The sequence below is a fragment of the Cinclus cinclus genome, chromosome 10 (assembly GCF_963662255.1).
Source record: "Cinclus cinclus chromosome 10, bCinCin1.1, whole genome shotgun sequence".
In the NCBI taxonomy this organism is placed as follows: domain Eukaryota; kingdom Metazoa; phylum Chordata; class Aves; order Passeriformes; family Cinclidae; genus Cinclus; species Cinclus cinclus.
Genome location: NC_085055.1, coordinates 26,831,511 through 26,858,001, shown reverse-complemented (window position 1 = coordinate 26,858,001; position 26,491 = coordinate 26,831,511).

Here is a 26,491-nt window from a genome sequence, read left to right as displayed (position 1 = left end):
ATGGTTCCTTGCTTCTATAGGTCCCCATGCTGACACAGTTCATCCGTGGTCCTTTTGCGCGCCCTGGTGTCAAAAGCGATCATTAGATTGTTAGCCTGCATTGGGTCACAATGGTTCCTTTCTTCTCTTAACTTGTGTGGTGTCACAATGCATTCCATGCCCTTTTAGGCCAATTGATGTCACAATGAATCATTTGATTCTTGGCCTCCATGGTGCCATAATAGATCCTTGCTTCTATTGGTTCCCGTGCTGTAACAATCCATCACTGGGCCTTTTACAACCCCTGGTGTCGCAAGGGATCATTAGATTGTTAGCCTGCATTGGGTCACAATGGTTCCTTGCTTCTCTTAGCCCCTGTGGTGTCACAATGCATCCCATGACCTTTTAGGCCACTTGATGTCACAATGAATCATTTGATTCTTGGCCTCCATGGTGGCATAATTGTACCAGGTTTTAATTGGGCCCCATGCTTTCACAATTCATCCCTGGCCCTTTTGAGCCCTCTGGTGTCAAATGGGATCCTGGGATTATTAGCCTCCATTGGGTCACAATGGATCCTTGCTTTTCTTAACCTCTGTGGGGTCACAATGCATCCCATGCTTTTTAGGCCAATTGATGTCACAATGAATCATTTGATTCTTGGCCTCTATGGTGTCATAATATTTCCATGATTTTATTGTGCCCCATGCTTTCACAATTCATCCCTGGCCCTATTAAAACGCCTAGGTGACACAATGGATCATTAGATTGTTAGCCTGCATTGGGTCACAATTGTTCCTTGCTTCTCTTAACCCCTGTGCTGTCACAATGCAGCCCATGCCCTTTTAGGCCACTTGATGTCACAATGAATCATTTGATTCTTGGCCTCCATGGTGGCATAATAGATCCTTGCTTCTATTGGTCCCCGTGCTGTAACAATCCATCCCTGACCATTTTCGGCCCCCTGGTGTCACAAGGGATCATTAGATTGTTAGACTGCATTGGGTCGCAATGGTTCCTTGCTTCTCTTAGCCCCTGTGGTGTCACAATGCATCCCATGCCCTTTTAGGCCACTTGGTGTTACAATGAATCATTTGATTCTTGGCCTCTAAGGTGTCACAATATTTCCATGTTTTTATTGTGCCCCATGCTTTCACAATTCATCCCTGGCCCTATTACAACCCCTGGTGTCAAAGGGGATCCTGGGATTATTAGCCTCCATTGGGTCACAATGGATCCTTGCTTCTCTTAACCTCTGTGGCGTCACAATGCATTCCAAGCCCTTTTAGGCCACTTGGTCTTACAATGAACCATTTGATTCTTGGCCTCCACGGTGACATATTTGTACCCGGTTGTAATTGTGCCCCATGCTTTCACAATTCATCCCTGGAGCTTTTGGGCCCCCTGGTGTCAGAAGGGATTCATATTTTGTTAGCCTGCATTGGGTCAAAATGGATCCTTGCTTCTCTTAACCCCTGTGGTGTCACAAAGCATCCCATGCCCTTTTAGGCCACTTGATGTCTCAATGAATCATTTGATTCTTGGCCTCCATGGTGGCATAATTGTACCAGGTTTTAATTGGGCCCCATGCTTTCACAATTCATCCCTGGCCCTTTTGAGCCCCCTGGTGTCAAATGGGATCCTGGGATTATTAGCCTCCATTGGGTCACAATGGATCCTTGCTTTTCTTAACCTCTGTGGTGTCACAATGCATCCCATGCTTTTTAGGCCAATTGATGTCACAATGAATCATTTGATTCTTGGCCGCTATGGTGTCATAATATTTGCATGTTTTTATTGTGCCCCATGCTTTCACAATTCATCCCGGGCCCTATTCCAACCGCTAGGTGTCACAATGGATCATTAGATAGTTAGCTTGCATTGGGTCACAATGGTTCTTTGCTTCTCTTAACCCCTGTGGTGTCACAATGCATTCCAAGCCCTTTTAGGCCACTTGGTCTTACAATGAACCATTTGATTCTTGCCCTTCATGGTGTCATTATGGTTCCTTGCTTCGATAGGTCCCCATGCTGACACAGTTCATCCGTGGTCCTTTTGCGCCCCCTGGTGTCAAAAGGGATCCTTAGATTGTTAGCCTGCATTGGGTCACAATGGTTCCTTGCTTCTCTTAACCCCTGTAGTGTCACAAAGCATCCCATGCCCTTTTTGGCCACTTGATGTCACAATGAATCATTTGATTCTTGGCCTCCATGGTGGCATAATAGATCCTTGCTTCTATTGGTCCCCGTGCTGTGACAATCCATCCCTGGCCCTTTTTATACGCCCTGGTGACACAAGGGATCCTGAGATTATTATCCTCCATTGGGTCACAATGGATCCTTGCTTCTCTTAACCTCTGTGGTGTCACAATTCATCCCATGCCCTTTTAGGCCACTTGATGTCACAATGAATCATTTGATTCTTGGCCTCTATGGTGTCATAATGTTTCCATGTTTTTATCGGTCCCCGTGCTGTAACAATCCATCCCTGGCCCTTTTTATACCCCCTGGTGCCACAAGGGATCATTAGATTGTTAGCCTCCATTGTGTCACAAGGGTTCCTTGCTTCTCTTAACCCCTGTGGAGTCATAAAGCATCCCATGCCCTTTTGGGACACTTGATGTCACAATGAATCATTTGATTCTTGTCTTCCATGGTGTCATAATGGTTCCTTGTTTCTATTGGGCCCCATGCTGTCACAATTCATCCCTGGCCCTTTTACGCCCCCTGGTGTCAAATGGGATCCTGGGATTATTAGCCTGCATTGGGTCACAATGGTTCCTTGCTTCTCTTTACCTCTGTGGTGTCACAATGCATCCCTTGCCCTTTTAGGCCGCTTGATGTCACAATGAATCATTTGATTCTTGGCCTCCATGGTGGCATAATAGATCCGTGATTCTATTGGTCCCCGTGCTGTAACAATCCATCCCTGGCCCTTTTTATAACCCCTGGTGTCACAAGGGATCATTAGATTGTTAGCCTGCATTGGGTCACAATGGTTCCTTGCTTCTCTTAACCTCTGTGGTGTCACAATGCATTCCAAGCCCTTTTAGGCCACTTGGTCTTACAGTGAACCATTTGATTGTTGGCCTTCATGGTGTCAGAATGGTTCCTTGCTTCTATAGGTCCCCATGCTGTCACAGTTCATCCGTGGTCCTTTTGCGCTCCCTGGTGTCAAAAGTGATTCTTAGATTGTTAGCCTGCATTGGGTCACAATGGATCCTTGTTTCTCTTAGCCCCTGTGGTGTCACAATGCATTCCATGCCCTTTTAGGCCACTTGATGTCACAATGAATCATTTGATTCTTGGCCTCCATGATGGCATAATAGATCCTTGGTTCTATTGGTCCCCGTGCTGTATCAATCCAGCCCTGGCCCTTTTTATACCCCCTGGTGACACAAGGGATCCTGAGATTATTAGCCTCCATTGGGTCACAATGGATCCTTGCTTCTCTTAACCCCTGTGGTGTCACAATGCATCCCATGCCCTTTTGAGCCCCCTGGTGTCAAATGGGATCCTGGGATTATTAGCCTCCATTGGGTCACAATGTATCCTTGCTTTTCTTAACCTCTGTGGGGTCACAATGCATCCCATGCTTTTTAGGCCAATTGATGTCACAATGAATCACTTGATTCTTGGCCGCTATGGTGTCATAATATTTCCATGTTTTATTGTGCCCCATGCTTTCACAATTCATCCCGGGCCCTATTACAACCCCTAGGTTTCACAATGGATCATTAGATTGTTAGCTTGCATTGGGTCACAATGGTTCTTTGCTTCTCTTAACCTCTGTGGTGTCACAATGCATTCCAAGCCCTTTTAGGCCACTTGGTCTTACAATGAACCATTTCATTCTTGGCCTTCATGGTGTCATAATGGTTCCTTGCTTCTATAGGTCCCCAAGGTGACACAGTTCATCCGTGGTCCTTTTGCGCCTCCTGGTGTCAAAAGGGATTCTTAGATTGTTAGCCTGCATTGGGTCACAATGGTTCCTTGCTTCTCTTAACCCCTGTGGTGTCACAATGCATCCCATGCCCTTTTAGGCCACTTGATGTCACAATGAATCATTTGATTCTTGGCCTCCATGGTGGCATAATAGATCCTTGCTTCTGTTGGTCCCCGTGCTGTAACAATCCATCCCTGATCATTTTCGGCCCCCTGGTGTCACAAGGGATCATTAGATTGTTAGCCTGCATTGGGTCACAATGGTTCCTTGCTTCTCTTAGCCCCTGTGGTGTCACAATGCATCCCATGAGCTTTTAGGCCACTTGGTGTTAAAATGAATCATTTGATTCTTGGCCTCTAAGGTGTCATCAAATTTCCATGTTTTTATTGTGCCCCATGCTTTCAAAATTCATCCCTGGCCCTATTACAACCCCTGGTGTCACAATGGAGCATTAATTTGTTAGCCTCCCTTGGGTCACAATGGTTCCTTGTTTCTCTTAACCTCTGTGGTGTCACAATGCATTCCAAGCCCTTTTAGGCCACTTGGTGTCACAATGAATCATTTGATTCTTGGCCTCCATGGTGGCATAATTGTACCAGGTTTATTTGGGCCCCATGCTTTCACAATTCATCCCTGGACCTTTTGGGCCCCCTGGTGTCAAAAGGGATTCTTAGATTGTTAGCCTCCATTGGGTCACAATGGATCCTTGCTTCTCTTAAACCCTGTGGTGTCACAATACATCCCATGCCCTTTTAGGCCACTTGATGTCACAATGAATCATTTGATTCTTGGCCTCCATGGTGGCATAATGGATCCTTGCTTCTATTGGTCGCCGTGCTGTAACAATCCATCCCTGGCCCTTTTTATACCCCCTGGTGCCACAAGGGATCATTAGATTGTTAGCCTGCATTGGGTCACAATGGTTCCTTGCTTCTCTTAACCTCGGTGGTGTCACAATGCATCCCATGCCCTTTTAGGCCACTTGATGTCACAATGAATCATTTGATTCTTGGCCTCCATGGTGGCATAATTGTACCAGGTTTTAATCTGTCCCCATGCTTTCACAATACATCCCTGTCCCTTTTAAACCCATTGGTGCCACAAGGGATCATTAGATTGTTAGCCTGCATTGGGTCACATTGGATCCTTGCTTCTCTTAACCTCTGTGGTGTCACAATGCATTCCATGCCCTTTTAGGCCACATGATGTCACAATGAATAATTTGATTCTTGGCCTCCCTGGTGGCATAATAGTTCCTTGTATCTATTGGGCCCCATGCTGTCACAATTCATTACTGGCCCTTTTACGCCCCCTGGTGTCAAAAGGGATCCTGGGATTATTAGCCTCCATTGGGTCACAATGATTCCTTGCTTCTCTTAGTCTCTGTGGTGTCACAATGCATTCCAAGCCCTTTTAGGCCACTTGGTCTTACAATGAACCATTTGATTCTTGGCCTTCATGGTGTCATAATGGTTCCTTGCTTCTATAGGTCCCCATGCTGTCAGAGTTCATCCGTGGTCCTTTTGTGCCCCCTGGTGTCAAAATGGATTCTTAGATTGTTAGCCTGCATTGGGTGTCAATGGTTCCTTGTTTCTCTTAACCCCTGTGGTGTCACAATGCATCCCATGCCCTTTTAGGCCACTTGATGTCACAATGAATCATTTGATTCTTGGCCTCCATGGTGGCATAATTGTACCAGGTTTTAATTTGTCCCCATGCTTTCACAATGCAGCCCTGCCCCTTTTAGACCCATTGGTGCCACAAGGGATCATTAGATTGTTAGCCTCCAATGGGGAGCAATGGATCCTTGCTTCTCTTAACCTCTGTGGTGTCACAATGCATCCCATGCCCTTTTAGGCCACATGATGTCACAATGAATCATTTGATTCTTGGCCTCCATGGTGGCATAATTGATCCTTGCTTCTATTGGTCCCCGTGCTGTAACAATCCAACCCTGGCCCTTTATTTACCCCCTGCTGTCAAAAGGGATTATTAGATTGTTAGCCTGCATTGGGTCACAATGGTTCTTTGCTTCTCTTAACCCCTGTGGTGTCACAATGCATCCCATGCTCTTTTTGGCCACTTGATGTCACAATGAATCATTTGATTCTTGGCCTCCATGGTGGCATAATTGTTCCTTGTTTCTACTGGGACCCATGCTGTCACAATTGATCCCTGGCCCTTTTATGCCCCCTGGTGTCAAAAGGGATCCTGGGATTATTAGCCTCCATTGGGTCACAATGATTCCTTGCTTCTCTTAGTCTCTGTGGTGTCACAATGCATTCCAATGCCTTTTAGGCCACTTGGTCTTACAATGAACCATTTGATTCTTGGCCTTCATGGTGTCATAATGGTTCCTTGCTTCTATAGGTCCCCATGCTGTTAGAGTTCATCCTTGGTTCTTTTGCGCCCCCTGGTGTCAAAAGGGATTCTTAGATTGTAAGCCTGCATTGGGTCACAATGGTTCCTTGCTTCTCTTAACCTCTGTGGTGTCACAATGCATCCCATGCCCTTTTAGGCCACTTGATGTCACAATGAATCATTTGATTCTTGGCCTCCATGGCGGCATAATTGTACCAGGTTTTAATTGGTTCCCATTCCTTCACAATACATCCCTTCCCCTTTTAGGCCCATTGGTGTCACAAGGGATCATTAGATTGCTAGCCTCCATTGGGGAGCAATGGATCCTTGCTTCTCTTAACCCCTGTGCTGTCACAATGCATCCCATGCCCTTTTAGGCCACTTGATGTCACAATGAATCATTTGATTCTTGGCCTCCATGGTGGCATAATTGATCCTTGCTTCTATTTGTCGCCGTGCTGTAACAATCCAACCCTGGCCCTTTTTATACCCCCTGGTGACACAAGGGATCATTAGATTGTTAGCCTGCATTGGGTCACAATGGTTCCTTGCTTCTCTTATCCTCTGTGGTGTCACAATGCATCCCATGCCCTTTTAGGCCAATTGGTGTTACAATGAATCATTTGAGTCTTGGCCTCTATGGTGTCATAATATTTCCATGTTTTTATTGTGCCCCATCCTTTCACAATTCATCCCTGCCCCTTTTAGGCCCATTGGTGTCACAAGGAATCATTAGATTGTTAGCCTGCATTGGGTCACAATGTTTCCTTGCTTCTCTTAACCTCGGTGGTGTCACAATGCATTCCAAGCCCTTTTAGGCCACTTGATGTCACAATGAATCATTTGATTCTTGGCCTTCATGGTGTCATAATGGTTCCTTGTTTCTATAGGTCCCCATGTTGTCACAGTTCATCTGTGTTCCTTTTGCGCCCCCTGGTGTCAAAAGGGATTCTTAGATTGTTAGCCTCCATTGGGTCACAATGGATCCTTGCTTCTCTTAACCTCTGTGGTGTCACAATGCATTGAATACCCTTTTAGGCCACCTGATGTCACAATGAATCATTTGATTCTTGGCCTCCCTGGTGGCATAATAATACCATGTATCTATTGGGCCCCATGCTGTCACAATTCATTCCTGGCGCGTTTATGCCCCCTGGTGTCAAAAGGGATTCTTAGATTGTTAGCCTGCATTGGGTCACAATGCTTCCTTGCTTCTCTTAACCTCTGTGGTGTCACAATGCATTCCATGCCCTTTTAGGCCACATGATGTCACAATGAATCATTTGATTCTTGGCCTCCATGGTGTCATAATAGTTCCTTGCTTCTATTGGTCCCCGTGCTGTAACAATCCAACCCTGGCCCTTTTTTTACCCCCTGCTGTCAAAAGGGATTCTTAGATTGTTAGCCTGCATTGGGTCACAATGGTTCCTTGCTTCTCTTAACCTCTGTGGTGTCACAATGCATCCCATGCCCTTTTAGGCCACTTGCTGTCACAATGAATCATGTGATTCTTGGCCTCCATGGTGGCATCATTGTACCAGGTTTTACTTGGGCCCCATGCTTTCACAATTCATCCCGGCCCCTTTTAGGCCCAGTGGTGTCACAAGGGATCATTAGATTGTTAGCCTTCCTTGGGTCACAATGGATCCTTGCTTCTCTTAACCCCTGTGGTGTCACAATGCATCCCATGCCCTTTTAGGCCACTTGATGTCACAATGAATCATTTGATTCTTGGCCTCCATGGTGGCATAATTTTACGAGGTTTTAATTGGGCCCCATGCTTTCACAATACATCCCTAGCCCTTTTAGGCCCATTGGTGTCACAAGGGATCATTAGATTGTTAGCCTCCATTGGGTCACAATGGTTCCTTGCTTCTCTTAACCCCTGTGCTGTCACAATGCATTCCATGCCCTTTTAGGCCACTTGATGTCACATTGAATTATTTGATTCTTGGCCTCCATGGTGTCATAATAGTTCCTTGTATCTATTGGGCCCCATGCTGTCACAATTCATTCCTGGCCCTTTTACACGCCCTGGTGTCAAAATTGATCCTGGGATTATTAGCCTCCATTGGGTCACAATGGATCCTTGCTTCTCTTAACCCCTGTGCCGTCGCAATGCATTCCAAGCCCTTTTAGGCCACTTGATGTCACCATGAATCATTTGATTCTTGGCCTCCATGGTGGCATAATTGATCCTTGCTTCTATTGGTCCCCGTGCTGTAACAATCCAACCCTGGCGCTTTATTTACCCCCTGCTGTCAAAAGGGATTCTTAGATTGTTAGCCTGCATTGGGTCACAATGGTTCCTTGCTTCTCTTAACCTCTGTGGTGTCACAATGCAGCCCATGCCCTTTTAGGCCACTTGATGTCACAATGAATCATTTGATTCTTGGCCTCCATGGTGGCATCATTGTACCAGGTTTTACTTGGGCCCCATGCTTTCACAATTCATCCCGGCCCCTTTTAGGCCCATTGGTGTCACAAGGGATCATTAGATTGTTAGCCTGCATTGGGTCACAATGGTTCCTTGCTTCTCTTAATCCCTGTGGTGTCACAATTCATTCCATGCCTTTTTAGGCCACATGATGTCACAATGAATCATTTGATTCTTGGCCTCCATGGTGGCATAATTGTACCAGGTTTTAATTGGTGCCCATGCTTTCATAATTCATCCCTGCCCCTTTTAGGCCCATTGGTGTCACAAGGGATCATTAGATTGTTAGCCTCTATTGGGGAGCAATGGATCCTTGCTTCTCTTAACCTCTGTGGTGTCACAATGCATTCCATGCCCTTTTAGGCCACTTGATGTCACAATGAATCATTTGATTCTTGGCCTCCATGGTGGCATAATTGATCCTTGATTCTATTGGTCCCCGTGCTGTAACAATCCAACCCTGGCCCTTTATTTACCCCCTGCTGTCAAAAGGGATTCTTATATTGTTAGCCTGCATTGGGTCACAATGGTTCCTTGCTTCTCTTAACCCCTGTGGTGTCACAATGCATCCCATGCCCTTTTAGGCCACTTGATGTCACAATGAATCATTTGATTCTTGGCCTCCATGGTGTCATAATGGTTCCTTGTTTCTACTGGGACCCATGCTGTCACAAGTGATCCCTGGCCCTTTTACGCCCCCTGGTGTCAAAAGGGATCCTGGGATTATTAGCCTCCATTGGGTCACAATGATTCCTTGCTTCTCTTAGTCTCTGTGGTGTCACAATGCATTCCAAGCCCTTTTAGGCCACTTGGTCTTACAATGAACAATTTGATTCTTGGCCTTCATGGTGTCATAATGGTTCCTTGCTTCTATAGGTCCCCATGCTGTCAGAGTTCATCCGTGGTCCTTTTGTGCCCCCTGGTGTCAAAAGGGATTCTTAGATTGTTAGCCTGCATTGGGTCACAATGGTTCCTTGCTTCTCTTAACCCCTGTGCTGTCACAATGCATCCCATGCCCTTTTAGGCCACTTGATGTCACAATGAATCATTTGATTCTTGGCCTCCATGGTGGCATAATTATACCAGGTTTTAATTGGTCCCCATGCTTTCACAATACATCCCTGCCACTTTTAGACCCATTGGTGCCACAAGGGATCATTAGATAGTTAGCCTCCCTTGGGTCACAATGGTTCCTTGCTTCTCTTAACCTCTGTGGTGTCACAATGCATTCCATGCCCTTTTAGGCCACTTGATGTCACAATGAATCATTTGATTCTTGGCCTCCATGGTGGCATAATTGATCCTTGCTTCTATTGGTCCCCGTGCTGTAACAATCCAACCCTGGCGCTTTATTTACCCCCTGCTGTCAAAAGGGATTCTTAGATTGTTAGCCTACATTGGGTCACAATGGTTCCTTGCTTCTCTTAACCCCTGTGGTGTCACAATGCAGCCCATGCCCTTTTAGGCCACTTGATGTCACAATGAATCATTTGATTCTTGGCCTCCATGGTGGCATCATTGTACCAGGTTTTACTTGGGCCCCATGCTTTCACAATTCATCCCGGCCCCTTTTAGGCCCATTGGTGTCACAAGGGATCATTAGATTTTTAGCCTGCATTGGGTCACAATGGTTCCTTGCTTCTCTTAATCCCTGTGGTGTCACAATTCATTCCATGCCTTTTTAGGCCACATGATGTCAAAATGAATCATTTGATTCTTGGCCTCCATGGTGGCATAATTGTACCAGGTTTTAATTGGGCCCCATGCTTTCATAATTCATCCCTGCCCCTTTTAGGCCCATTGGTGTCACAAGGGATCATTAGATTGTTAGCCTTCCTTGGGTCACAATGGGTCCTTGCTTCTCTTAACCCCTGTGGTGTCACAATGCATTCCATGCCCTTTTAGGCCACTTGATGTCACAATGAATCATTTGATTCTTGGCCTTCATGGTGTCATAATGGTTCCTTGCTTCTATAGGTCCCCATGCTGTCAGAGTTCATCCGTGGTCCTTTTGCGCCCCCAGGTGTCAAAAGGGATTCTTAGATTATTAGCCTGCATTGGGTCACAATGGTTCCTTGCTTCTCTTAACCCCTGTGCTGTCACAATGCATCCCATGCCCTTTTAGGCCACTTGATGTCACAATGAATCATTTGATTCTTGGCCTCCATGGTGGCATAATTGTACCAGGTTTTAATTGGTCCCCATGCTTTCACAATACATCCCTGCCCCTTTTGGACCCATTGGTGCCACAAGGGATCATTAGATTGTTAGCCTCCATTGGGGAGCAATGGATCCTTGCTTCTCTTAACCTCTGTGGTGTCACAATGCATTCCATGCCCTTTTAGGCCACTTGATGTCACAATGAATCATTTGATTCTTGGCCTCCATGGTGGCATAATTGATCCTTGATTCTATTGGTCCCCGTGCTGTAACAATCCAACCCTGGCCCTTTATTTACCCCCTGCTGTCAAAAGGGATTCTTATATTGTTAGCCTGCATTGGGTCACAATGGTTCCTTGCTTCTCTTAACCCCTGTGGTGTCACAATGCATCCCATGCCCTTTTAGGCCACTTGATGTCACAATGAATCATTTGATTCTTGGCCTCCATGGTGGCATCATTGTACCAGGTTTTACTTGGGCCCCATGCTTTCACAATTCATCCCGTCCCCTTTTAGGCCCATTGGTGTCTCAAGGGATCATTAGATTTTTAGCCTTCCTTGGGTCACAATGGAACCTTGCTTCTCTTAACCCCTGTGGTGTCACAATGCATTCCATGCCCTTTTAGGCCACTTGATGTCACAATGAATCATTTGATTCTTGGCCTCCATGGTGTCATAATGGTTCCTTGTTTCTACTGGGACCCATGCTGTCACAAGTGATCCCTGGCCCTTTTACGCCCCCTGGTGTCAAAAGGGATCCTGGGATTATTAGCCTCCATTGGGTCACAATGATTCCTTGCTTCTCTTAGTCTCTGTGGTGTCACAATGCATTCCAAGCCCTTTTAGGCCACTTGGTCTTACAATGAACCATTTGATTCTTGGCCTTCATGGTGTCATAATGGTTCCTTGCTTCTATAGGTCCCCATGCTGTCAGAGTTCATCCGTGGTCCTTTTGTGCCCCCTGGTGTCAAAAGGGATTCTTAGATTGTTAGCCTGCATTGGGTCACAATGGTTCCTTGCTTCTCTTAACCCCTGTGCTGTCACAATGCATCCCATGCCCTTTTAGGCCACTTGATGTCACAATGAATCATTTGATTCTTGGCCTCCATGGTGGCATAATTGTACCAGGTTTTAATTGGTCCCCATGCTTTCACAATACATCCCTGCCCCTTTTAGACCCATTGGTGCCACAAGGGATCATTAGATTGTTAGCCTCCATTGGGTCACAATGGTTCCTTGCTTCTCTTAACCTCTGTGGTGTCACAATGCATTCCATGCCCTTTTAGGCCACTTGATGTCACAATGAATCATTTGATTCTTGGCCTCCATGGTGGCATAATAAATCCTTGGTTCTATTGGTCCCCGTGCTGTAACAATCCAGCCCTGGCCCTTTTTATACCCCCTGGTGACACAAGGGATCATTAGATTGTTAGCCTCCATTGGGTCACAATGGTTCCTTTGTTCTCTTAACCTCTGTGGTGTCACAATGCATCTCATGCCCTTTTAGGCCACTTGATGTCACAATGAATCATTTGATTCTTGGCCTTCATGGTGTCATAATGGTTCCTTGTTTTTATAGGGCTAAATGCTGTCACAATTCATCCCTGGCCCTATTACAACCCCTGGTGTCAAAAGGGATCCTGGGATTATTAGCCTCCATTGGGTCACAATGGATCCTTGCTTCTCTTAACCCCTGTGGTGTCACAATGCATTCCATGCCCTTTTAGGCCACTTGATGTCACAATGAATCATTTGATTCTTGGCCTCCATGGTGGCATAATAAATCCTTGGTTCTATTGGTCCCCGTGCTGTAACAATCCAGCCCTGGCCCTTTTTATACCCCCTGGTGCCACAAGGGATCATTAGATTGTTAGCCTGCATTGGGTCACAATGGTTCCTTGCTTCTCTTAACCTCTGTGGTGTCACAATGCATTCCCTGCACTTTTAGGATACTTGGTGTTACAATGAATCATTTGAGTCTTGGCCTCTCTGGTGTCATAATTTTTCCTTGCTTCTATAGGTCCCCATGCTGTCAGAGTTCATCCGTGGTCCTTTTGTGCCCCCTGGTGTCACAATGGATCATTAGATTGTTAGCCTGCATTGGGTCCCAATGGTTCCTTGCTTCTCTTAACCTCTGTGGTGTCACAATGCATCCCATGCCCTTTTAGGCCACTTGATGTCACAATGAATCATTTGTTTCTTGGCCTCCATGGTGGCATCATTGTACCAGGTTTTACTTGGGCCCCATGCTTTCACAATTCATCCCGGCCCCTTTTAGGCCCATTGGTGTCACAAGGGATCATTAGATTGTTAGCCTGCATTGGGTCACAATGGTTCCTTGCTTCTCTTAACCCCTGTGCTGTCACAATTCATTCCATGCCCTTTTAGGCCATATGATGTCACAATGAATCATTTGATTCTTGGCCTCCATGGTGGCATAATTGTACCAGGTTTTAATTGGGCCCCATGCTTTCATAATTCATCCCTGCCCCTTTTAGGCCCATTGGTGTCACAAGGGATCATTAGATTGTTAGCCTGCATTGGGTCACAATGGATCCTTGCTTCTCTAAACCCCTGTGGTGTCACAATGCATTCCATGCCCTTTTAGGCCACTTGATGTCACAATGAATCATTTGATTCTTGGCCTCCATGGTGTCATAATAGTTCCTTGTATCTATTGGGCCCCATGCTGTCACAATTCATTCCTGGCCCTTTTACGCCCCCTGGTGTCAAAAGGGATCCTGGGATTATTAGCCTCCATTGGGTCACAATGGATCCTTGCTTCTCTTAACCTATGTGGTGTCACAATGCATCCCATGCACTTTTCGGCCACATGATGTCACAATGAATCATTTGATTCTTGGACTCCATGGTGTCATAATTGTTCCTTGTTTCTACTGGGACCCATGCTGTCAGAATTGATCCCTGGCCCTTTTACGCCCCCTGGTGTCAAAAGGGATCCTGGGATTATTAGCCTCCATTGGGTCACAATGATTCCTTGCTTCTCTTAGTCTCTGTGGTGTCACAATGCATTCCAAGCCCTTTTAGGCCACTTGGTGTTACAATGAAACATTTGATTCTTGGCCTTCATGGTGTCATAATGGTTCCGTGCTTCTATAGGTCCTCATGCTGTCAGAGTTCATCCGTGGTCCTTTTGCGCCCCCTGGTGTCAAAAGGGATTCTTAGATTGTTAGCCTGCATTGGGTCACAATGGTTCCTTGCTTCTCTTAACCTCTGTGGTGTCACAATGCATTCCAAGCCCTTTTAGGCCACTTGATGTCACAATGAATCATTTGATTCTTGGCCTCCATGGTGGCATAATAGATCCTTGCTTCTATTGGTCGCCGTGCTGTAACAATCCAACCATGGCCCTTTTTATACCCCCTGGTGACACAAGGGATCATTAGATTGTTAGCCTGCATTGGGTCACAATGTTTCCTTGCTTCTCTTAACCTCTGTGGTGTCACAATGCATCCCATGCCCTTTTAGGGCACTTGGTGTTATAATGAATCATTTGAGTCTTGGCCTCTATGGTGTCATAATATTTCCATGTTTTTATTGTGCCCCATGATTTCACAATTCATCCCTGCCCCTTTTAGGCTCACTGGTGTCACAAGGGATCATTAGATTGTTAGCCTCCATTGGGTCACAATGGATCCTTGCTTCTCTTAACCTCGGTGGTGTCACAATGCATTCCAAGCCCTTTTAGGCCACTTGATGTCACAATGAATCATTTGATTCTTGGCCTTCACGGTGGCATAATTGTACCAGGTTTTAATTGGGGCCCATGCTTTCACAATACATCCCTGCCCCTTTTAGGCCCATTGGTGTCACAAGGGATCATTAGATTGTTAGCCTCCATTGGGTCACAATGGATCCTTGCTTCTCTTAACCTCTGTGGTGTCACAATGCATCCCATGCCCTTTTAGGCCACTTGATGTCACAATGAATCATTTGATTCTTGGCCTCCATGGTGGCATAATAGATCCTTGGTTCTATTGGTCCCCGTGCTGTAACAATCCAGCCCTGGCCCTTTTTATACCCCCTGGTGACACAAGGGATCCTGAGATTATTAGCCTCCATTGGGTCACAATGGATCCTTGGTTCTCTTAACCCCTGTGGTGTCACAATGCATCCCATGCCGTTTTAGGCCACTTAATGTCACAATGAATCATTTGATTCTTGGCCTCCATGGTGGCATAATTGATCCTTGCTTCTATTGGTCCCCGTGCTGTAACATTCCATCCCTGGCCCTTTTTATACCCCCTGGTGCCACAAGGGATCATTAGATTGTTAGCCTCCATTGGGTCACAATGGTTCCTTGCTTCTCTTAACCTCTGTGGTGTCACAATGCATCCCCGGCACTTTTAGGACACTTGGTGTTACAATGAATCATTTGATTCTTGGCCTCTCTGGTGTCATAATTGTTCCTTGCTTCTATAGGTCCCCATGCTGTCAGAGTTCATCCGTGGTCCTTTTGTGACCCTGGTGTCACAATGGATCATTAGATTGTTAGCCTGCATTGGGTCCCAATGGTTCCTTGCTTCTCTTAACCTCTGTGGTGTCACAATGCATCCCATGCCCTTTTAGGCCACTTGATGTCACAATGAATCATTTGATTCTTGGCCTCCATGGTGGCATAATAGATCCTTGCTTCTATTGGACCCCGTGCTGTAACAATCCATCCCTTTCACTTTTTATACCCCCTGGTGCCACAATGGATCATTAGATTGATAGCCTGCATTGGGTCACAATGGTTCCTTGCTTCTCTTAACCCCTGTGGTGTCACAATTCATTCCATGCCCTTTTAGGCCACTTGATGTCACAATGAATCATTTGATTCTTGGCCTCCATGGTGGCATAATTGTACCAGGTTTTAATTGGGGCCCATGCTTTCACAATACATCCCTGCCCCTTTTAGGCCCATTGGTGTCACAAGGGATCATTAGATTGTTAGCCTCCATTGGGTCACAATGGGTCCTTGCTTCTCTTAATCTCTGTGGTGTCACAATGCATTCCATGCCCTTTTAGGCCACTTGATGTCACAATGAATCATTTGATTCTTGGCCTCCATGGTGGCATAATAGTACCTTGTGTCTATTGGGCCCCATGCTGTCACAATTCATTCCTGGCGCTTTTATGACCCTTGGTGTCAAAAGGGATCCTGGGATTATTAGCCTCCATTGGGTCACAATGGATCCTTGCTTCTCTTAACCCCTGTGGTGTCACAATGCATCCCATGCCCTTTTAGGCCACATGATGTCACAATGAATCATTTGATTCTTGGCCTCCATGATGGCATAATAGATCCTTGGTTCTATTGGTCCCCGTGCTGTAACAATCCAGCCCTGGCCCTTTTTATACCCCCTGGTGACACAAGGGATCCTGAGATTATTAGCCTCCATTGGGTCACAATGGATCCTTGCTTCTCTTAACCCCTGTGGTGTCACAAGGCATCCCATGCCCTTTTAGGCCACTTGATGTCACAATGAATCATTTGATTCTTGGCCTCCATGGTGGCATAATTGTACCAGGTTTTAATTGGGGCCCATGCTTTCACAATACATCCCTGCCCCTTTTAGGCCCATTGGTGTCACAAGGGATCATTAGATTGTTAGCCTCCATTGGGTCACAATGGATCCTTGCTTCTCTTAACCTCTGTGGTGTCACAATGCATTCCATGCCCTTTTAGGCCACTTGATGTCACAATGAATCATTTGATTCTTGGCCTCCATGGTGGCATAATACTACCTTGTGTCTATTGGGCCCCATGCTGTCACAATTCATTCCTGGCGCTTTTATGCCCCCTGGTGTCAAAAGGGATCCTGGGATTATTAGCCCCCATTGGGTCACAATGGATCCTTGCTTCTCTTAACCCCTGTGGTGTCACAATGTATCCCATGCCCTTTTAGGCCACTTGATGTCACAATGAATCATTTGATTCTTGGCCTCCATGGTGGCATAATTGATCCTTGCTTCTATTGGTCCCCGTGCTGTAACATTCCATCCCTGGCCCTTTTTATACCCCCTGGTGCCACAAGGGATCATTAGATTATTAGCCTCCATTGGGTCACAATGGATCCTTGCTTCTCTTAACCCCTGTGGTGTCACAATGCATCCCATGCCCTTTTAGGCCACTTGATGTCACAATGAATCATTTGATTCTTGGCCTCCATGGTGGCATAATTGTACCAGGTTTTAATTGGGGCCCATGCTTTCACAATACATCCCTGCCCCTTTTAGGCCCATTGGTGTCACAAGGGATCATTAGATTGTTAGCCTCCATTGGGTCACAATGGTTCCTTGCTTCTCTTAACCTCGGTGGTGTCACAATGCATCCCCTGCACTTTTAGGACACTTGGTGTTACAATGAATCATTTGATTCTTGGCCTCTCTGGTGTCATAATGGTTCCTTGCTTCTATAGGTCCCCATGCAGTCAGAGTTCATCCGTGGTCCTTTTGTGCCCCTGGTGTCACAATGGATCATTAGATTGTTAGCCTGCATTGGGTCCCAATGGTTCCTTGCTTCTCTTAACCTCTGTGGTGTCACAATGCATCCCATGCCCTTTTAGGCCACTTGATATCACAATGAATCATTTGATTCTTGGCCTCCATGGTGGCATAATAGATCCTTGGTTCTATTGGACCCCGTGCTGTAACAATCCATCCCTGGCACTTTTTATAGCCCCTGGTGCCACAATGGATCATTAGATTGATAGCCTGCATTGGGTCACAATGGTTCCTTGCTTCTCTTAACCTCGGTGGAGTCACAATGCATTCCATGCCCTTTTAGGCCACTTGATGTCACAATGAATCATTTGATTCTTGGCCTCCATGGTGGCATAATTGTGCCAGGTTTTAATTGGGGCCCATGCTTTCACAATACATCCCTGCCCCTTTTAGGCCCATTGGTGTCACAAGGGATCATTAGATTGTTAGCCTCCATTGGGTCACAATGGATCCTTGCTTCTCTTAACCTCTGTGGTGTCACAATGCATTCCATGCCCTTTTAGGCCACTTGATGTCACAATGAATCATTTGATTTTTGGCCTCCATGGTGGCATAATACTACCTTGTGTCTATTGGGCCCCATGCTGTCACAATTCATTCCTGGCGCTTTTATGCCCCTTGGTGTCAAAACGGATCCTGGGATTATTAGCCTCCATTGGGTCACAATGGATCCTTGCTTCTCTTAACCCCTGTGGTGTCACAATGCATCCCATGCCCTTTTAGGACACTTGATGTCACAATGAATCATTTGATTCTTGGCCTCCATGGTGGCATAATTGATCCTTGCTTCTATTGGTCCCTGTGCTGTAACAATCCATCCCTGGCCCTTTTTATACCCCTTGGTGCCACAAGGGATCATTAGATTGTTAGCCTCCATTGGGTCACAATGGTTCCTTGCTTCTCTTAACCTCTGTGGTGTCACAATGCATCCCCTGCACTTTTAGGACACTTGGTGTTACAATGAATCATTTGATTCTTGGCCTCTCTGGTGTCATAATTGTTCCTTGCTTCTATAGGTCCCCATGCTGTCAGAGTTCATCCGTGGTCCTTTTGTGCCCCTGGTGTCACAATGGATCATTAGATTGTTAGCCTGCATTGGGTCCCAATGGTTCCTTGCTTCTCTTAACCTCTGTGGTGTCACAATGCATCCCATGCCCTTTTAGGCCACTTGATGTCACAATGAATCATTTGATTCTTGGCCTCCATGGTGGCATAATAGATCCTTGCTTCTATTGGACCCCGTGCTGTAACAATCCATCCCTGGCACTTTTTATACCCCCTGGTGCCACAATGGATCATTAGATTGATAGCCTGCATTGGGTCACAATGGTTCCTTGCTTCTCTTAACCCCTGTGGTGTCACAATGCATCCCATGCCCTTTTAGGCCACTTGATGTCACAATGAATCATTTGATTCTTGGCCTCCATGGTGGCATAATTGTACCAGGTTTTAATTGGGGCCCATGCTTTCACAATACATCCCTGCCCCTTTTAGGCTCATTGGTGTCACAAGGGATCATTAGATTGTTAGCCTCCATTGGGTCACAATGGATACTTGCTTCTCTTAACCTCTGTGGTGTCACAATGCATTCCATGCCCTTTTAGGCCACTTGATGTCACAATGAATCATTTGATTCTTGGCCTCCATGGTGGCATAATACTACCTTGTGTCTATTGGGCCCCATGCTGTCACAATTCATTCCTGGCGCTTTTATGCCCCCTGGTGTCAAAAGGGATCCTGGGATTATTAGCCTCCATTGGGTCACAATGGATCCTTGCTTCTCTTAACCCCTGTGGTGTCACAATGTATCCCATGCCCTTTTAGGACACTTGATGTCACAATGAATCATTTGATTCTTGGCCTCCATGGTGGCATAATTGATCCTTGCTTCTATTGGTCCCTGTGCTGTAACAATCCATCCCTGGCCCTTTTTATACCCCCTGGTGCCACAAGGGATCATTAGATTGTTAGCCTCTATTGGGTCACAATGGTTCCTTGCTTCTCTTAACCTCTGTGGTGTCACAATGCATCCCCTGCACTTTTAGGACACTTGGTGTTACAATGAATCATTTGATTCTTGGCCTCTCTGGTGTCATAATTTTTCCTTGCTTCTATAGGTCCCCATGCAGTCAGAGTTCATCCGTGGTCCTTTTGTGCCCCTGGTGTCACAATGGATCATTAGATTTTTAGCCTGCATTGGGTCCCAATGGTTCCTTGCTTCTCTTAACCTCTGTGGTGTCACAATGCATCCCATGCCCTTTTAGGCCACTTGATGTCACAATGAATCATTTGATTCTTGGCCTCCATGGTGGCATAATAGATCCTTGCTTCTATTGGACCCCGTGCTGTAACAATCCATCCCTGGCACTTTTTATAGCCCCTGGTGCCACAATGGATCATTAGATTGATAGCCTGCATTGGGTCACAATGGTTCCTTGCTTCTCTTAACCTCTGTGGTGTCACAATGCATTCCATGCCCTTTTAGGCCACTTGATGTCACAATGAATCATTTGATTCTTGGCCTCCATGGTGACATAATTGTACCAGGTTTTAATTGGGGCCCATGCTTTCACAATACATCCCTGCCCCTTTTAGGCCCATTGGTGTCACAAGGGATCATTAGATTGTTAGCCTGCATTGGGTCTCAATGGTTCCTTGCTTCTCTTAACCCCTGTGCTGTCACAATGCATCCCATGCCCTTTTAGGCCACTTGATGTCACAATGAATCATTTGATTCTTGGCCTCCATGGTGGCATAATTGTACCAGGTTTTAATTGGGCCCCATGTTTTCATAATTCATCCCTGCCCCTTTTAGGCCCATTGGTGTCACAAGGGATCATTAGATTGTTAGCCTTCCTTGGGTCACAATGGATCCTTGCTTCTCTTAACCCCTGTGGTGTCACAATGCATTCCATGCCCTTTTAGGCCACTTGATGTCACAATGAATCATTTGATTCTTGGCCTCCATGGTGTCATAATAGTTCCTTGTATCTATTGGGCCCCATGCTGTCACAATTCATTCCTGGCCCTTTTACGCCCCGTGGTGTCAAAAGGGATCCTGGGATTATTAGCCTCCATTGGTTCACAATGGTTCCTTGCTTCTCTTAACCGCTGTGCTGTCACAATGCATCCCATGCCCTTTTAGGCCACTTGATGTCACAATGAATCATTTGATTCTTGGCCTCCATGGTGGCATAATTGTTCCTTGCTTCTATAGGTCCCCATGCTGTCAGAGTTCATCCGTGGTCCTTTTGTGCCCCTGGTGTCACAATGGATCATTAGATTGTTAGCCTGCATTGGGTCCCAATGGTTCCTTGCTTCTCTTAACCTCTGTGGTGTCACAATGCATTCCAAGCCCTTTTAGGCCACTTGATGTCACAATGAATCATTTGATTCTTGGCCTTCATGGTGTCATAATGGTTCCTTACTTCTATAGGTCCCCATGCTGTCACAGTTCATCTGTGGTCCTTTTGCGCCCCCTGGTGTCAAAAGGGATTCTTAGATTGTTACCCTGCATTGGGTCACAATGGGTCCTTGCCTCACTTAACCCCTGTGCTGTCACAATGCATCCCATGCCCTTTTAGGCCACATGGTGTCACAATGAATCATTTGATTCTTGGCCTCCATGGTGGCATAATAGTACCTTGTATCTATTGGTCCCCATGCTGTCACAATTCATTACTGGCGCTTTTATGCCCCCTGGTGTCAAAAGGGATCCTGGGATTATTAGCCTCCATTGGGTCACAATGGATCCTTGCTTCTCTTAGTCTCTGTGGTGTCACAATGCATTCCAAGCCCTTTTAGGCCACTTGATGTCACAATGAACCATTTGATTCTTGGCCTTCATGGTGTCATAATGGTTCCTTGCTTCTATAGGTCCCCATGCAGTCAGAGTTCATCCGTGGTCCTTTTGCGCCCCCTGGTGTCAAAAGGGATTCTTAGATTGTTAGCCTGCATTGGGTCACAATGGTTCCTTGCTTCTCTTAACCCCTGAGGTGTCACAATGCATCCCATGCCCTTTTAGGCCACTTGATGTCACAATGAATCATTTGATTCTTGGCCTCCATGGCGTCATAATTGTACCAGGTTTTAATTGGTTCCCATTATTTCAAAATACATCCCTGCCCCTTTTAGGCCCATTGGTGTCACAAGGGATCATTAGATTGCTAGCCTCCATTGGGGAGCAATGGATCCTTGCTTCTCTTAACCCCTGTGCTGTCACAATGCATCCCATGCCCTTTTAGGCCACTTGATGTCACAATGAATCATTTGATTCTTGACCTCCATGGTGGCATAATTGATCCTTGCTTCTATTGTTCGCCGTGCTGTAACAATCCAACCCTGGCCCTTTTTATACCCCCTGGTGACACAAGGGATCATTAGATTGTTAGCCTGCATTGGGTCACAATGGTTCCTTGCTTCTCTTAACCTCTGTGGTGTCACAATGCATCCCATGCCCTTTTAGGCCACTTGGTGTTACAATGAAACATTTGAGTCTTGGCCTCTATGGTGTCATAATATTACCATGTTTTTATTGTGCCCCATGCTTTCACAATTCATCCCTGCGCCTTTTAGGCCCATTGGTGTCACAAGGAGCCATTAGATTGTTAGCCTCCTTTGGGTCACAATGGTTCCTTGCTTCTCTTAACCTCTGTGGTGTCACAATGCATTCCAAGCCCTTTTAGGCCACTTGATGTCACAATGAATCATTTGATTCTTGGCCTTCATGGTGTCATAATGGTTCCTTACTTCTATAGGTCCCCATGCTGTCACAGTTCATCTGTGGTCCTTTTGCGCCCCCTGGTGTCAAAAGGGATTCTTAGATTGTTACCCTGCATTGGGTCACAATGGGTCCTTGCCTCACTTAACCCCTGTGCTGTCACAATGCATCCCATGCCCTTTTAGGCCACATGGTGTCACAATGAATCATTTGATTCTTGGCCTCCATGGTGGCATAATAGTACCTTGTATCTATTGGTCCCCATGCTGTCACAATTCATTACTGGCGCTTTTATGCCCCCTGGTGTCAAAAGGGATCCTGGGATTATTAGCCTCCATTGGGTCACAATGGATCCTTGCTTCTCTTAACCCCTGTGCTGTCACAATGCATCCCATGCCCTTTTAGGCCACTTGATGTCACAATGAATCATTTGATTCTTGGCCTCCATGGTGACATAATTGTACCAGGTTTTAATTGGTCCCCATGCTTTCACAATACATCCCTGCCCCTTTTAGACCCATTGGTGCCACAAGGGATCATTAGATTGTTAGCCTGCATTGGGTCTCAATGGTTCCTTGCTTCTCTTAACCCCTGTGCTGTCACAATGCATCCCATGCCCTTTTAGGCCACTTGATGTCACAATGAATCATTTGATTCTTGGCCTCCATGGTGGCATAATTGTACCAGGTTTTAATTGGGCCCCATGTTTTCATAATTCATCCCTGCCCCTTTTAGGCCCATTGGTGTCACAAGGGATCATTAGATTGTTAGCCTTCCTTGGGTCACAATGGATCCTTGCTTCTCTTAACCCCTGTGGTGTCACAATGCATTCCATGCCCTTTTAGGCCACTTGATGTCACAATGAATCATTTGATTCTTGGCCTCCATGGTGTCATAATAGTTCCTTGTATCTATTGGGCCCCATGCTGTCACAATTCATTCCTGGCCCTTTTACGCCCCGTGGTGTCAAAAGGGATCCTGGGATTATTAGCCTCCATTGGTTCACAATGGTTCCTTGCTTCTCTTAACCGCTGTGCTGTCACAATGCATCCCATGCCCTTTTAGGCCACTTGATGTCACAATGAATCATTTGATTCTTGGCCTCCATGGTGGCATAATTGTACCAGGTTTTAATTTGTCCCCAAGCTTTCACAATACATCCCTGCCCCTTTTAGACCCATTGGTGCCACAAGGGATCATTAGATTGTTAGCCTCCATTGGGGAGCAATGGATCCTTGCTTCTCTTAACCTCTGTGGTGTCACAATGCATTCCATGCCCTTTTAGGCCACATGATGTCACAATGAATTATTTGATTCTTGGCCTCCATGGTGGCATAATGGATCCTTGCTTCTATTGGTCCCCGTGCTGTAACAATCCAACCCTGGCCCTTTTTTTACCCCCTGCTGTCAAAAGGGATTCTTAGATTGTTAGCCTGCATTGGGTCACAATGGTTCCTTGCTTCTCTTAACCCCTGTGGTGTCACAATGCATCCCATGCCCTTTTAGGCCACTTGATGTCACAATGAATCATTTGATTCTTGTCCTCCATGGTGTCATAATGGTTCCTTGTTTCTACTGGGACCCATGCTGTCACAATTGATCCCTGGCCCTTTTACGCCCCCTGGTGTCAAAAGGGATCCTGGGATTATTAGCCTCCATTGGGTCACAATGGATCCTTGCTTCTCTTAGTCTCTGTGGTGTCACAATGCATTCCAAGCCCTTTTAGGCCACTTGATGTCACAATGAACCATTTGATTCTTGGCCTTCATGGTGTCATAATGGTTCCTTGCTTCTATAGGTCCCCATGCAGTCAGAGTTCATCCGTGGTCCTTTTGCGCCCCCTGGTGTCAAAAGGGATTCTTAGATTGTTAGCCTGCATTGGGTCACAATGGTTCCTTGCTTCTCTTAACCCCTGAGGTGTCACAATGCATCCCATGCCCTTTTAGGCCACTTGATGTCACAATGAATCATTTGATTCTTGGCCTCCATGGCGTCATAATTGTACCAGGTTTTAATTGGTTCCCATTATTTCAAAATACATCCCTGCCCCTTTTAGGCCCATTGGTGTCACAAGGGATCATTAGATTGTTAGCCTCCATTGGGGAGCAATGGATCCTTGCTTCTCTTAACCTCTGTGGTGTCACAGTGCATTCCATGCCCTTTTAGGCCACTTGATGTCACAATGAATCATTTGATTCTTGGCCTCCATGGTGGCATAATTGTACCAGGTTTTAATTGGGCCCCATGCTTTCATAATTCATCCCTGCCCCTTTTAGGCCCATTGGTGTCACAAGGGATCATTAGATTGTTAGCCTGCATTGGGTCACAATGGATCCTTGCTTCTCTAAACCCCTGTGGTGTCACAATGCATTCCATGCCCTTTTAGGCCACTTGATGTCACAATGAATCATTTGATTCTTGGCCTCCATGGTGTCATAATAGTTCCTTGTATCTATTGGGCCCCATGCTGTCACAATTCATTCCTGGCCCTTTTACGCCCCCTGGTGTCAAAAGGGATCCTGGGATTATTAGCCTCCATTGGGTCACAATGGATCCTTGCTTCTCTTAACCTATGTGGTGTCACAATGCATCCCATGCACTTTTCGGCCACATGATGTCACAATGAATCATTTGATTCTTGGCCTCCATGGTGTCATAATTGTTCCTTGTTTCTACTGGGCCCCATGCTGTCAGAATTGATCCCTGGCCCTTTTACGCCCCCTGGTGTCAAAAGGGATCCTGGGATTATTAGCCTCCATTGGGTCACAATGATTCCTTGCTTCTCTTAGTCTCTGTGGTGTCACAATGCATTCCAAGCCCTTTTAGGCCACTTGGTGTTACAATGAAACATTTGATTCTTGGCCTTCATGGTGTCATAATGGTTCCGTGCTTCTATAGGTCCTCATGCTGTCAGAGTTCATCCGTGGTCCTTTTGCGCCCCCTGGTGTCAAAAGGGATTCTTAGATTGTTAGCCTGCATTGGGTCACAATGGTTCCTTGCTTCTCTTAACCTCTGTGGTGTCACAATGCATTCCAAGCCCTTTTAGGCCACTTGATGTCACAATGAATCATTTGATTCTTGGCCTCCATGGTGGCATAATAGATCCTTGCTTCTATTGGTCGCCGTGCTGTAACAATCCAACCATGGCCCTTTTTATACCCCCTGGTGACACAAGGGATCATTAGATTGTTAGCCTGCATTGGGTCACAATATTTCCTTGCTTCTCTTAACCTCTGTGGTGTCACAATGCATCCCATGCCCTTTTAGGCCACTTGGTGTTATAATGAATCATTTGAGTCTTGGCCTCTATGGTGTCATAATATTTCCATGTTTTTATTGTGCCCCATGATTTCACAATTCATCCCTGCCCCTTTTAGGCTCACTGGTGTCACAAGGGATCATTAGATTGTTAGCCTCCATTGGGTCACAATGGATCCTTGCTTCTCTTAACCTCGGTGGTGTCACAATGCATTCCAAGCCCTTTTAGGCCACTTGATGTCACAATGAATCATTTGATTCTTGGCCTTCACGGTGGCATAATTGTACCAGGTTTTAATTGGGGCCCATGCTTTCACAATACATCCCTGCCCCTTTTAGGCCCATTGGTGTCACAAGGGATCATTAGATTGTTAGCCTCCATTGGGTCACAATGGATCCTTGCTTCTCTTAACCTCGGTGGTGTCACAATGCATTCCAAGCCCTTTTAGGCCACTTGATGTCACAATGAATCATTTGATTCTTGGCCTCCATGGTGGCATAATAGATCCTTGCTTCTATTGGTCCCCGTGCTGTAACAATCCAGCCCTGGCCCTTTTTATACCCCCTGGTGACACAAGGGATCCTGAGATTATTAGCCTCCATTGGGTCACAATGGATCCTTGCTTCTCTTAACCCCTGTGGTGTCACAATGCATCCCATGCCGTTTTAGGCCACTTAATGTCACAATGAATCATTTGATTCTTGGCCTCCATGGTGGCATAATTGATCCTGGCTTCTATTGGTCCCCGTGCTGTAACATTCCATCCCTGGCCCTTTTTATACCCCCTGGTGCCACAAGGGATCATTAGATTGTTAGCCTCCATTGGGTCACAATGGTTCCTTGCTTCTCTTAACCTCTGTGGTGTCACAATGCATCCCCGGCACTTTTAGGACACTTGGTGTTACAATGAATCATTTGATTCTTGGCCTCTCTGGTGTCATAATTGTTCCTTGCTTCTATAGGTCCCCATGCTGTCAGAGTTCATCCGTGGTCCTTTTGTGACCCTGGTGTCACAATGGATCATTAGATTGTTAGCCTGCATTGGGTCCCAATGGTTCCTTGCTTCTCTTAACCTCTGTGGTGTCACAATGCATCCCATGCCCTTTTAGGCCACTTGATG